The sequence below is a fragment of the Taurulus bubalis genome (assembly GCF_910589615.1).
Source record: "Taurulus bubalis genome assembly, chromosome: 7".
Lineage (NCBI taxonomy): Eukaryota > Metazoa > Chordata > Actinopteri > Perciformes > Cottidae > Taurulus > Taurulus bubalis.
This window is the reverse complement of record NC_136595.1, coordinates 14,169,488-14,183,089: the sequence shown is the minus strand read 5'-3', so window position 1 is coordinate 14,183,089 and position 13,602 is coordinate 14,169,488. Positions and strand designations below refer to the sequence as shown.

Below are 13,602 nucleotides of genomic sequence, written 5' to 3'. Positions count from 1 at the left end.
ACATAACTCAAAATAATTCAGGCAAGATGTTCACCTAATGGATACCTAACTCAAGTTAAGTTTTTGCACCACATGGAAATAAATAGAAATCAATTAAAGCTGAGAAGGGAGTTAAACCCATGTATAAACCAAAAACAATGGCACGCTGCACATCTCTATGAGGATATAACTGAATTGTGCCGAGCTCTGGTGCAATGTCACACATGGTGAGCTAATGTGTACAAGTCATCAAAGGACTGGGGACTCAAACCAGCTCTGAATTATTTTTGTTCTTTCAAGAGGTTAACAACCCCTCACCAGCCATGGACGTTGGTTTAACTCACTGTCTGTGAGATCATTAATGTCACTGCATGAAATAGTATATGTGTAAGCCCAGAGCATTTGGCATTCGCTTGTGATTCAAACTGGTGACCATTAGGGGGAAATCTGGTGAACCACTGCTGGTCCTTCATGGAAAACAAGAAAACAAAAATGTTCAACTCATATCAAATAATCAGACGTCTATATGTGTACTACTGATCAAATGTTCAAAATGATCTCAGATTAAACGTTTGTGTTGTCAGATAACTCACCTAGGCTGCAAAAAGTTAACAAGGACGACATCACATGGTCAAACTAATTACCCATTTAGCAACATTTTGGGTGAAAGTCAGGATGCTTTTGCCCTTCTGAATCCCTAAACAGCAACAACTGAGCAAGCTCCATAAGATAAGGACAATATGTCCTTGAAAGCCCTTGAAGATCATGAGTTAAGATTACATTTTTTAGCTTTAGTCACTACACACAGTGGTTGAACTGTACAAAACATACCTACGTTTTAAGAATGTCAAAAGTGACACATCTTGTTACACAAACTACAATCTTTGAAATAGATCAACATCTGGCTCCTGCTCACAACTCCATTGAAAATGCATTACCACTTTACAAAAGGCACTCCACATTGCAATTGTGCTGTGCACTCTGTATCGAGTGTGAGACTATTCCCCAACTGATGCCTGATCTGGTGAAATAAAAAGTATGCTCAGTGTAAAAGTTGAGAAAGACCAGTTTATGTTTGAATATATGTAATAACTGCAAGAAAACTGCCGTGTGCAAAGCTATCTTTTCCATATGTGTCAAACATGCATTATAATGGAGTTTTAAGGCTACAGTGGTTTTCAGCAGGCTGGGACCCTGGTTATCCAGCCAACATTTCCACAGTATAATGACACAGTCAGCAGGGCTACTAACACATCAGCGCTGGAAACCACAGTGTCTCCACTCACCCTTCCTTCACCTCTTCCTCCCGCACGCTCTTGTGCCCTCTTCATCACCTCCTCTCTTCCTTCCCTTCTCTCTCGTTCCCTCCATCCCCCAATCTCCGTCCTCTTTCACCTCCCTCCTAAACCCCCTGTCGTCATCTTAGATTCTCCTCTTCCCGCATACCCCACCTCTTCCTCACCCTTACCAACACCCCTCGCCCCCCTTTTCCCAATTAGTCTGTCTGTGTGCAGCTACCCAGCCGATCTCTGCCCATCCTGCCGGTGCTGGTTCGCTCACCCAGCCCCTCTGGCGAACATGACAAAGAGAGATCCTCAGTATTCAAACAGACACACACTGCTTTCAAATGCCGAATGGCAGGGTCGACCTGGGTGCAGCTTTAAGCAAAATATTCAAATTTTCAGCCTTTCTTTTTTAAGAATTTGCATGGATATGCATTCATTTGCAATGTATAAAAGGTACAAGGACAGCTGAGCCTTGGTTTTAGAGAGAGAGGGTAAAATAAATAAATAATGCAGAATAAAATGTATGATGGTATGAAACCTTGATTGGGTAGACTAGTGTATTAAAACTAGGTTCAAAACTAATAAAACAATGGCACCAAATAACTGATGAGTATCATCAGTACATTTACTGGGAAAAGGGAGTGAGTAAGTCTGTGATCTAATATACTGTAAGCACAAACTTCCTGAACAACTTCCTGTTTCCTCAGTGATCTCCAAACTGTCCCAGATAAAGGTGACTGTATGTGACACTATAAGGAGAAAGAAAGAAAGATGGCGAGAAAGAGACTGAAAGAAACACAGAGGCAAATATATTAAGAGAGAGAGAGAGAAAACATTTAACAGTTTAATACTTAAATAGAGCTTTTGAAAACATTGAAAATCCTAAAGAAAAGGTAGCACTTGTGACATGATGATCAGCTTTTGTTCCTCTCAGGCAAGCAAGAGGCTAAATCCTATTTCTCAAGTCTTTGTTGATTTTTTGATATCTCCCATACTATGTGTAGGCATTAACACATACATATGGCACAAGAGATTAATCTACTGTCAGGTTATGGACTACAGCATAACAATCCAATGCTTTACAAGTATCAAGCAATCTATATGAGAGACCTCTTCCAATAATGTTTACCAGCCCACTACATCTTCCTGGACAATACCATATATGTCCAAGAAATAAATGCAGGTATCGTGGTTGCTGGAAAGTGTTGCATGAGTCATAATATCGCTACAAACTGTTGGGGCATGCAAAACAATGTAAACCACACTTTGACAATGCACACGTGTTATCAGAGTGCATGTCAGAAATGGCAATTACTTTCCTGTGATGACTACTTCTCCTAGAAATCAACTGTGAGGGCCAAACAGAGCTACGGCTGTTCACAAAAACAGGATATTTACGAATTGGAACCAGGATTTAATCCCTGTGTTCTGAGCAGGACACTAACTCTTAAATCAGACTTCTCTAGGTGACCTTGACCTCTGGCCTTCCTAATAGAAGGGCTTGAATGAAGATAATTCTCTGGTGGGGATCAATGTGGTAAATGCGCTGTTTTCATTTAATATCAGAGTAATTGACTTACATGGTACAGATAAAGGTAGAGTGAAACTTAAGGTGGAGAGTCAGAGAGAAAACAAGACAAAAAATGACTGATAGAGACACAGGCAATGACAGACGGAACACAGATAGAGACTGGGGGAGATGAGATGGCAGGGAAGCCAGATATAGAGATGGAATAAAGAAAACCTGCAGAATAGTGAGGAGAGGAGCAAAAGAACAACAGGGAGAGGCACCGAGTCCTCTGGCGGCTGCAGACCTCGGACCCTACAGAGATTCCTTTCATTAGGCTTTAATAGTATGCTGCCGGCTTGCCATTCTGACCTGCGCTCTGTGCCAGTAATAAGAACGGCCTTCAAAGCCGGACCAAAGCAACAGAGCTGCTAGAGAGAGGGTGGTGGAAGGGGGGTTAGATTTTCACATCCCTGCTTATTCTGCTGATAGCAGAGGGAGATGGGGGAAGAGGGAGTTTTGTCTTCCTGGATTTTTTTTCTATTCCCCTCCACAAGTTTCTGTTCCCAGTGACCCGTCTGCTGCAGAGTGTGTGAGGGAGGTTATTTTGGTTAACAACGGTCCCATGCTACCAGTCCTCTCTCCAGGAGGTGTTGCAGTTGGCAGATTGATCTTCTGGCCTCTTCAAGCACATGACAACACCTGGCAGGTATATGTGTTCTTATATCCATATGTGTATGTTCCACCTCTATAACAAGAAGAAACCCTGTTTGCTGAAAATATTTGTCATTTTCAAATCTGCACTTTTGGACCCTTGAGGACATCCCAGATGCCTAAAACAAGGACAAAATAAAGGCCTTAGTTTCATCCTCCTGTGAAGCACAACCGCACACATTTTCACTGGCTTCAACACCTTACACCCCCCTCTTGAATAGAAATGTCACATGAAAATTAGCATCCCAGAAGCCATTGCATTTACCCTTAAGAGTTGTCCTTGCTCAAGTCTAATAAGGGTAGATAAAATGTTGATGGGATTATTTTTCTTCTTTGGCTTCGGCTATAATGCACATGCAATACGAATTCATCAATTTGTGTTAACAAAAGGGATATCATCCCCTTAACCTCCCACTGTCCAGCCCCAAACTCCTTCCCCCGTCTATCAGCTGTTAATGAGTCACCTCTAATATAATAGCATTCCACTGGGGTACTATACATGTCGTCCATTGCAGTGCACTCATTTATTTTCGACTTTTTCCACAATGGATGTATTTATGTTATGGGGTGAAGGGTCATATTGCTTGGAGAATAAATATATGGCATCAACAATAACAGTGTGCATTATTCCAGTGCTAATAACCTGTCCTGCTGATGTCCTTTCTACATATCACAGATGGGCTAAGACAGGGGAGAGCTGCAGTATTATGCCTCTGCCGAGATCTTCCACTGAATATATTACCATGTGATAGGGGGAGATGTCTCACTCCCCAACACACACACACACACACACACACACACACACACACACACACACACACACACACACACACACACACACACACACACACACACACACACACACACACACACACACACATTTGTAGTGTTGGGCCAAGAGAGCTGCATATGCCCCAAACATACAAGCAATGGACTTCATTAATGAAGTGCCAGGAGGAGAGGGATAGAGATAGGGAGAGATAGAGAGAGATAGGGATAGAGCGTGTGTGTGTGTGTGTGCATGTGCGTGCGTGTGTGCGTGTGTACGTGTGTGTGTGTGTGTACCAAGCAGCCGGGGGGGATTTCCTTCTTTAAGCTTTCAGCTCCCACTGGGCTTAGCTCGACTGTATGAACCCTGATGTGGGCCTGCCTCTAACACATGGCGTCTCTCTCTCCCTCTCTCTCTCACACACACACACACACACACACACACACACACACACACACACACACACACACAAATGTATACATTGAAGCTCAGCAGGAGGGCAGCAGTGCAACACTGGCTCCTAAACATTTGGCTGTGGACGTCTCATTGACAGATGTACATGGGATCTAGCAGAGGAGTATAAGTCCTTGCTGCACCCTCCTCTTCCTCTTCCTCCTTCTCTGCCATTTCTCCATCCTTCTATGTTTGTTCAGCCACTGTTTCTATCAACTGGTTGTGCCGTGTATCGGGTAGTTAGTGAGAAATGCACGCCAATTAAGCCACATCGTTATATGTGTGATAGCTCTGTTGGCAGCAGCAGTATGCGGTTACGGTGAGCCTGGCATCCGATACCGTAAATATGAGCTTCCTGGTTGACAGCGACAACCTGTTTCAGTGTGGATGCACTCTTTTTTTCCTCTGTGAATACATCCATAATACTGACGCCGTTTGGCAGCAATCACAAATATAATATACAGTACCTTTTGGAGAAAATCCACTGCAGCATTAAAATAATCTAGTTTGCATTAAACCCAACAAGGAGCTCTGACAAATGATGGTAGAGTTAAATATTTAATTAACATACAAAACATGATGGAACCATGTTTGACCACACGACTACACAATCTCCCTGTTCCCTATTCTACATTCTTAGTTCCTTTACTATGGTCATGTGTGCAAAAACAGATTCAAATAGACCACAGCAGTATTTACATATTTATATGTTTAAAGTGCTCTGAATGAGGCTAAATTAATTTGATGCAGTAGTGTCATTGTCGACCAGGTAGGAACTAGTTTTTAACATGGCATGCAAATTCATCAAGGGTGAAAAGGGTGACAAAGCGGGAACCCGGGGCTTCTACAGGCATCAAGTGTGCATGCCTGTAGTACACATTCACCATCTATTTACTGGACATTGTTTTTGAAACAATCGGTCCTGGGAGTAGAATGGCAGTAAAGCCAAAGTACATCTGTAGCTGCATCCACTACTGTCCACATGCAGCCTGGGAAACACGAGCAGCCAACAGCTCTTTACTGCACTGACAAAACACACCAGGCCGATGCTGGAGAGATGTGAGCAGCGGGGCGTAAAAACACTTCCCCTTACTCTCTCTTGCCTCTCCACCACCCTTCTTCTCCCAGGAAGCCAGCCCAGAGGTCAGCACAATCAGGACCCATGAGCAACAAAGGGCCCTACTTAGGCGTCCAGCTCAGTGCCCGAGCCAAAGGCCAGCTTAGTGGGGCGAGACTGTCCAATAGGCAAGACCCTGAAACACCCCAGGGATCCGAGGTGAAAAGGGTTAGAAAGAAGAATAAAAACACTATCAACCCAGACACATACACACACATATTCGCAAAGACATATACAGATCATATGAGGCCTTGTTTGACACTGCTGTCAGGGTGCAGTGAAGTGGAAAGACGAGACCCTGTGACACACCAAGACATCACACACATGTACACCAGTACACAGAAACACACACACACATTTAGGCCTGTACCTCTCCACACACACACGTATGAATTTTCATCTTTCTCATCTCTCAGTTTCCCACACCTCAAGCCTTGCTGTTACAGCTTCACAAAACTGGCTGTAGCAGCATCCAAAGAGCTGGCAAAATGTGCTCATTCTCAACAGCTTGTCACAAAACATCACTACTTTTCTGTCTGATCTTTTCAGAGGATGGGTAGGGAGGTCGGCCCTTTTGAAAAGACTGGCAGAGGCGATGTACTTTCCTCTACAGCATCATTTCCTTCACTATCAACCAACCAACGCCTTCTTCTGTCAACCACACTCAGCCTACACAATCATTAATTACCGTGTGGTGTATTATTATATTACTATGTCATTGAGAATTATCACCTACTTTATCACTTATTCTGTGGTGTTTCACACCTAAACGTGTCAATGTATCAGTAACTGTGGAGACAACCTCACCATTGGAGTGATAAACAACATTTTCTGTTGGGTTTGTAGAGCCTGAGGCCCCTAACTTTAAGCTTTGCATAACAAAAATAAATGTTGTGTGATATCTGCTAAAAAAACTTCAACTCTTCTATCTGTCAAACTAACTCACTCTCCCCAATCTTTCCATTTTGTCATTTCACCTGCCTCTCACCTTGCTTCTATCTTCCTATCCCTCCAATCTCATGACTTCTTTACAACCTTAAATGTTACCATGGTTAAAAATCTATTTTTTTAATTTTTATTTACCCTTTATTAAACCAGGAGAGTCCCATTGAGATTAAAAATCTATTTTTCGAGCGAGACCTGGCCACATAGTTACAGACAGAAAAACACAGAACAAAACAAGTTAAAAGAAACTAAAAGCTAGGAGACAGTGACGTAACCGAGTTAATATCTAGTTCCCATTTTGCATCTCTTTTTTTCTTGCAGCACATTTTTCTAGTCTTTCTATATCATGCCGCCCTTTGGGTGATATACAAGTCTAAACTGAGAGCCACATATCATTGTTTTCAAGTTAGCATCTGTGGCCCCCTGCTACCAAACCTCCACACCCACATTGACTCCTCCACCACCACCACCACCACCCTCACCCACAATCTCCTCCTTTACTCAGGGTCAACCCTCAGCTCCCTCAGGGCTGAAGTTACCAATCATGTCCACCAGCTCCTCTCCTTTACCTCAATCCCTCAGACAACTGCTACCTCACCCACCCAATTGAGCCCCCTTCACGCCTCCCCCACCCAGGGCCTGTCCAGAGCAGTGGCCACCAATCACATCATGTCAGGCAGCCTGTCCTGATGGAATACAGTGTCAGAGCAACACTCAGAGTTGCCAAGGTTGAAGCCTCGAGAGACCCACTGCCTTCTCTTCTTCGCTCTCTATGTCTGTCCCTCCCTCTCTCCCTGTCTGGCTGATGACACAGGGGGCTTTTAAGCAGAGATGGATATACAGGACTACGTGAGCAGAAAATAAGCCAAGTTTAGCCTGAATTTATGGCATCTGAAAAACTTGACAGTGGTTAAAAACTAAATAAGCACATGGAAAAGAAAATGTAAATAACATTTATAAAAGAGACCAAAAATGTCTACAGCTACAGTGATTTGTACAATTTCAAGAATGTTGCTATAGTTGCTATATTCCCATATCTTATTTGCCAAAAGCAGAATAGACAACAGTAAACTTAAACTTTATTACGTTCGTCATTGGGCTGTGCGTACGGTATGAATTTTTCACATACCTTCATTCCGGTCGCCAGCAGGCGACAACATTTAATGTTCACAGCTTGAAGCTGAAGGAGCAGCGGACTTCTATCCGTGAGATGTAAGTAGCTCAGACCGCTGTACACATATCTGTGACTGTAAACATTAAATGTTGCTGACTGCCGAAGAATGACAATAGTCGTTACGGCCGCGCATGCGCCACTAGTATCAAGCGATTCACCTGGGTTCTAAATCCCTCCAGGTTTAGCTCCCTATGTACCAATCAAAACAGCTGCAGGCCAGTTGCGAGCGAGTGGTGAATAACGATGGCGGTCCTTTTCGGCGTCAATAAATTAATGTGTTATGTTTGGAGAAAAAATACCGTGATATACCGTGAAACCGCCAGAATCTTACAAAATACCGTGATATGAATTTTTGGCCATTCCGCCCAGCCGTAGTTTGTCATAATACATATTATTACATACATACATGAAATTTTGCTGTAAAGCGCCTGGGGAGCAACTGGGGGTTCAGTGTCTTGCTCAAGGACACTTCCACATGCGACATGCAAACTATGGGGAGACCAGTGATCGAACCGCGAACACTCTACCAATGAGCCACAGCCGGCCCCGTAAGTCAAGACACTGTCCACTCTCGTACGGTGAATGTTATACAACGGAATAATTTTACAAAAAGAAACACCTGCTGTAAATCGGGCATTCGTGTCCGTTCAACTACACCAGAGGGCAAGACCAATTGTAAATCTCATCGATGAAGCACAGATACCTTACTCGACCGAAGCCCATTAGTTCAAAATGCACATGATATGCTAAAAATAAGTTTTTCTCAACTGGGGAACTCTTTCTTACCACAGCGATCACTCTCTCACCACCTACATGTTCATTAATGCAAGAAACATGACTGCATTTTTTACACATAAATACCAGAGTGCAATAAATTTCACAAATTGATAATACATATCAACGTACTGTATATATCTGTATCAAAGCATAGATTTCCTTTTAGGATCAAATCACACCTACAGTAGCCTTGGTATGAATGAAAAACAGCATGTTATACAGTCAACTCCACTCAGTATGCTGCAGGAAGATCAAAGGTTCCCTATTAACATGTGTGGAATAGCCATAGAGAGTTAGCATCAACTTTAGTTCATAGCGGAGAGTAAAATCTATTCATTATTCAATATATCCTTTATTTCTCTGTGGATTTTATGCTGCAACCAGGTTGGAGGTTTATGCATAATTTGCAATTTCCTGCAACAGTCTCTTTAGAGGGGAAATATGAGATAAGATATTTGGAAAGTAGAAGGTTGATGAACCAGCAGAGAGCTAGGCATACAAAAGGAACAAGAGTGATTTTTATCAAAATAAAAGATGGGCATAAATACAGTTATGACGGTGGAGACAGAAAGAGACAGGACGGGAGACAGAAAGGGAAAAATAGAGAAAAGATTAACGAGAGCACCAAGAGGTTGAAGCAGAATGACACATAACGATGATATGCCAAGAAAGCAAACACCACGTTATCTCCATGTGTATGCAAGAGTGTATGATATGGAAGTAATCGGTGAGGAGAAGCTAACTTTACACTGTAAGGAAGAAAATGTGCAAGAATTCACAACAAAGAGAGATAATGACTAGAAGAAGAAAAAAAGAATATGGAGTGTGCAACTAGACACACTGTGGAGTATTCAGTGTCTATTTCCTGAGAGTAACAATCCAATTTCATCCACATTCAAGTAAAATAGTCGACCGTAAAGCTGAGTATCCTTCATTCCAAATACGGTAACTTCCGTTCAACCGCTGCCAAAAGTCAAGCTGTCAATTGTCAAATTGCCCAACTCAAGGCTTTATAACGACAGTCCACAAAGCCATGGGGTAGCCACGATGAGTATGCCCACTTGTGGACAGTGTCTCTGAAAAGGTGCACATTCAGGAAGTTTCTCCCCAGACAGCATTGGGAAATGTTTTTACTTGCAGCCATAAGGTTCTTCAGGAGGTAGATATTACTTTCACAACATTTAGGTATATGTCCAAAGCATATAAAGATTAAATAAAATATGTCATTACTAAAGTATGCCCAGTATCCTTGGTTTATCTAGTATATATCTAGTATATATACTGACAATACCAAAACATGTGTCCATGGTCAACCAGTGTTGATCCATATTTCCTCCAGCAGGAGTACTGGGAGTACTTTGCCCCAGTTAATATGTATTTCTGTTAATAAAAACAAACAAACACAATCTGATTTCACTCAACCTATTGCTCCAGATCAGGAATTGATAGAAGTACACTGAGTTTCCCAGGCTTGCAGCTACACCCCCTAAGGTATTTTCATTCGTATCTGCTTTTCCCCAACAATCCTTTATATCATTTGTTGAGTTTTTGTTCACCGAGGTGAAACCCTTGTATATTTTGCCCATCATTTCTTTGTTACTTTCACTATTACAAGCACCTCTGAATATCTGACAGGAAAAAAAATATCTGATAATGTCTGTAAAAAAAAAAAAAAGTATATATCAGCACAAATTCTGAAACATAAAACTGCCAATTAAATACACTTTTATGGAGGAGGAATTTCCAAGTTAAGTATATTAAATGATCAGGTGAGAGTGAGACCTTATGCACAGAACCCTTCAGTATTTATTCGAGGGTTTGATGGTTTAAATTGGACTTGTTTGTTTAACTTGTTTGGTAAAGCGGTTAATCCCATGGTTGTCTGACAGCTGGGAGAGTTAAATGTACGGAAACGACATCATGAAAGCCCAAAGCTAAATAAATAAAATCAACAGAAAGACATACAAAGACATGTGTATGTTAAAAAATAACAGATAATCACATACATAATAAATACAATGCTGACCTTAAAATTGGGTATTTGAGTGGAGTGTTGGACAAGGAAGTACATCTGTGTGAGTAACATTGTTAAATACAGCAGCGTTGTTCACTGTAGGTTTTCAAATGGTCGTCTGTTTGTGGAACTTGCTGAGTATTATCCTCTGTTCTTACAGAGGAGTGGGCCCTCTATACACCAAACTTTGGTTAGCTAGAACTAACAGGCAGAACCGTTTTTGTTTTTGTGTGTGTGTTTATGTGTGTCTATGTGTGTGCGTGTGCGTGTGTGTGTGTGTGTGTGTATGGGACAGCATGAGTGTGCGTGGTCTGTCTGCTGTGTTTTTTCCACAACTTTGGGATGAGATCTGAGAGGAAACGGACAGATTTCCATCTGTCTGCTTCATTTGCAAAAAAAAGCCCTTCTTGCGATTCAAATGTATGCTTTAGCCACCTCTCTCTTGCCCTCCCTCTCTCTCTCTCTTCCGTCTCTCCATCTCTCCCTCTCTATCCAAGTGGCATCTGTGGATGACCAGGGCATCAAGAGTCTCAGGGGCTGAGGGAGGAACAGGGGGAGGGGGAGGGAAAAAGAAAGGGGAGAGAGAGAGAGAGAAAGAGGGAGCAAGCGCCTCTCACTTCATATTTCCCCAGCACCACCCCGGCGTGCCAGCCAGCCTGCAGTCTGTTCTCCTTTGAGCTTTCTATTCTACCACAGAACAGAAAAAAATCAATTCATATTTCCATAATCCACACTCCTGTCTGTCTGCATGTCTCCCCCCCTCCTTCCATCTCTCTCTCTTTCTCCCTCTCTCTCCCCCTCTCCCCTGGGGTAGACTAACCCCTCCACCCCGATCCTACGGCCTACAAATGTCATTACGCTGAGCAACAATAACGGCCTAAACAAAAGGAGGCCTTGCTCTGAGCTCTGAGCCCCTCTGTAGAGACTGTTGGCTGCTGCTGCCATATGCTGGCCAGCTCGGGCCACAGAAAGAGATATAGACTGTGGCTACAGAGGACTCCAGCCTTCAGCCCCACAAAGGAGGAAAGGAGCCCTAATCCTGGTAATGAGGCCCGTGAATACAGTCTTTATGTATATGGGGGAAAGGGCCAATCCCTCTGTACACAGCACGCTAACTAGCCATCTTAAGGGCCATCTTATCCACACAAACGATCTGGTCGACAACAGAATGAAAGAAAAGTAAGGTTGTGGGTGGGATGAAAAGGAAGACATGTCGCAGAGGAAGGATGAGGCAAGCCCATGACAGCACATACACTACTTTTTGAGGGGGGAATTCCATCTATGTTGGGTTCAGCTGCTCTTTTTACTCCTTTTCCATCACTTCCATTTCCTCTGCAAGTCTGTAATTTCTTGCTCACACTCTCGTTCCCTCACTCCCTGTTCTTCTTACTTTGATTGCATGCTCTGGTTCTTGTGGGGTAGGCAGACATTGCCTGAAGCATCTTTCTACAAGCCCGTTTATTCCTCAAAGTGGATCAGAGAGGCAGGAGAGCCGTTTACGCTCACTGGCTTGGCTGCTGCATTGAGAGATAGCTAGCCTACACACATATTGTTTTATTTCCCGCCCCTTCTTTTTCTTCTAGTTGTCCATTTTTCCCTTCAGCCCAATGATGCACTGCTGCGGTCATCTGTCCATCGTTTTGCTCCAGGACCTGTTTTGTGCTGTGGCCACTTTGGGAACAGAAACAATATGTTGCATGTCTTGTTCTTTTTCCTGTCAAATCTCAGTCTACTCTCATTATGAGACTAAATAACTACCAGTAAAAGACCCCCCCCCCACACACACACACACACACACACACACACACACACACACACACACACACACACACACACACACACACACAGCCCAAGAAGCCAAGAGCAGGAGTCATGGAGTCATCACATGGCTATGCAACAGGAGAATGAGTCAAACTAATGTACTAACAGACTGATGTGCACAACACAGAGATTAATACGCATGCTATTACAGGCTATGTTCTTGTTTTGATCAGGTTGGATCTCGACTGTGGTTCTTTGAAGGTGAAGCCAGAGATAAATAACAAAGACACCCTGCTGAGGTGGTGTACTTTCCTAAGGGTAAAGAGCAGGGCTTTTGAATAAAAGGGATATCAAATCTATTTAAATTATTCTCAAAAATGTTTTGCATATGTGTGTGCACACATTGTCCCCCTGAGACAGCTGATACAAACTGTGATTGGCTTAAAGGATAATTTGGGTGTTTGACAATTTGCGTCTTATTAGGTAGTTTTGGCCATCATTTTTTATCGTTAGCAATAACATTTCACTCACCAAGTTAATTGAAGTGACATCAATAAAAATGAGTCAGATGGGACAATACACATTTAACAATGTTATAGAGAACAGACTAATAATCTAACTTCATCTCCTGTTAAATCATTTCAATACTTCAAGTGAGGGTATCAACCAATACCAGGTATAGAACCAATACCAGTGCTTTCTTTTGCTCCAAAATTAAAATCAGTATACTGCAATTCTTCAAACTTGTTGGAACCATTTTTATGTGAGATAACATCGGGCCAAGGATTACTTTGGCGTTAAAAACAAACACTGTCTCTCTGAATAAATTGGTTTCAATAATCTGGCTTGTGTCTGTGCTTGTGTTTCTTGCCCATTGGACTTTATAGCAACAATGTTTCAAATGTTATTGTAATCAATACAAATGATAAACAAAGATTTAAAAAATAAGACATCATCATCCTCATGCCCTCTTCATATATGGGACTCTTCAACAGTGCAGACTGGGTGATACTGAGGTGTACATGACCCTGCAATACGTACCATTGACTGGTTTAGAATAAACGTGGTGTTCCAAAAAGTATTGCAAAACAGCTGCAGATTTTCCT

The 13,602-nt window shown here is 42.5% G+C and overlaps 1 protein-coding gene across 1 annotated transcript in view; it reads right to left on the bottom strand.

Annotated features, from left to right (window-relative positions):
* Positions 1 to 13,602, bottom strand: part of dennd1b (DENN/MADD domain containing 1B) — a gene marked incomplete at both ends in the record, with an annotated part of 98,618 nt that overhangs the window by 64,413 nt on the left and 20,603 nt on the right. The window lies entirely within an intron of this gene.